Source organism: Prionailurus bengalensis, chromosome D1, assembly GCF_016509475.1.
Source record: "Prionailurus bengalensis isolate Pbe53 chromosome D1, Fcat_Pben_1.1_paternal_pri, whole genome shotgun sequence".
Taxonomy (NCBI): Eukaryota; Metazoa; Chordata; class Mammalia; order Carnivora; family Felidae; genus Prionailurus; species Prionailurus bengalensis.
This window is the reverse complement of record NC_057346.1, coordinates 61692284-61693858: the sequence shown is the minus strand read 5'-3', so window position 1 is coordinate 61693858 and position 1575 is coordinate 61692284. Positions and strand designations below refer to the sequence as shown.

At 45.7% G+C, this 1575-nt stretch overlaps 1 pseudogene; it reads left to right on the top strand.

Moving 5' to 3' along the window:
• The first annotated feature begins 646 nt into the window (after positions 1-646).
• LOC122482565 lies at positions 647-1575 on the top strand (annotated as a pseudogene).

Sequence of the window (1575 nt, the reverse complement as noted above, 5' to 3'; positions counted from 1 at the left end):
TCGGAAACAGGCTCCAGGCTCTGAGCCATCAGCCCAGAGCCCGAGGCGGGGCTCGAACTCCCGGACCGCGAGATCGCCACCTGGCTGAAGTCAGACGCTTAACCGACTGCGCCACCCAGGCGCCCCCATAGGAAGCCTTTTAAACCAAAATACTGTTTAGAGTCTGATTATGTCATTGTCCAAACTGATGGTTTCTGACACCGAGAGTTTGGGGGAAAAAATAGAACACTAAGGACAGCTGAAATGTGGGATAGGGAGAGATTTATTAAAATCTGATTAAAGTGCAATATCCAAGCAAATAAACAAGTATAATTATTTTATCCACAGGTCCAGAAGGACATAACCGAAAGATCAGCAATTTACTCCTTTATCCACGTCATCTGGGTGGTTCTAATGCAGTTGGCCTGCCTTGTACATAACTTCTTACTGTGGTACACTACTTATGGATGTCCTTCTTGAAAACAGTGATGTGTAAGTATGGATCTTTTCCTTTGATAATATAAACGAGATGGATGAGATGGTCTTTGAATTCTGACAAAATCACAGAGACTCACTATGATGACTTTGAATTAAAACAGGAGTAGAAGAGAAGAGTGCCACTGACTGAGAATCTTCTTTCATTTTCATCTGGAGGCCGGAGGACATTATGTCCGTTTCCAACATCACAGTCTTCAGGCCTTCTGTGTTGACGCTGATAGGGATCCCAGGCCTAGAGACTGTGCAGTGCTGGATTGGGATTCCATTCTGTGTCATGTATCTCATTGCTATGATTGGAAACTCCTTGCTTCTGATCATCATCAGGTCAGAGCGCAGCCTCCATGAGCCCATGTACATTTTCGTAGGCATGCTGGGAGTCACAGATATTGTACTTGGCATGAGCATTGTGCCCAAGATGCTTGGAATCTTCTGGTTTCGTGTGCCAGAGATTTATTTTGATTCTTGCTTGCTTCAAATGTGGCTCATCCACACATTTCAGGGCATAGAGTCAGGCATCCTGTTGGCCATGGCTCTGGACTGTTATGTGGTCATCTGTTATCCACCTAGACATTCTGCCATCTTCACCCACCGCCTAGTCACCCAGATAGGGGCAGTGGTAACACTAGGGCCGCTTTCCTAGGAGCCCCATGCCTAATACTGATAAAGTTCCGGTTTCAGTTTTACCATACAACCATCATCTCCCACTGCTACTGTGAACATATGGCCATTGTGAAACTGGCTGCAGAAAATGTACGGGTCAACAAAATCTATGGCTTGTTTGTGGCATTCACCGTTGCAGGGTTTGACCTCATATTCATCACTTTGTCCTACATACAGATATTTATCACCGTTTTTCGTCTGCCCCAGAAGGAGGCTCGGTTGAAAGCATTCAATACGTGCATCGCTCACATCTGTGTCTTTCTCCAGCTCTACATCCTTGCCTTCTTCTTCTTCACACATAGCTTTGGTGCTCATGTTCCCCCTTATATCCACATCCTCTTTTCTAGCCTCTACTTGCTGGTCCCCCCGTTTTTCAATCCACTTGTCTACGGTGCCAAGACCAAGCAGATCCGCATTCACCTGATAAAGATGTTGTAA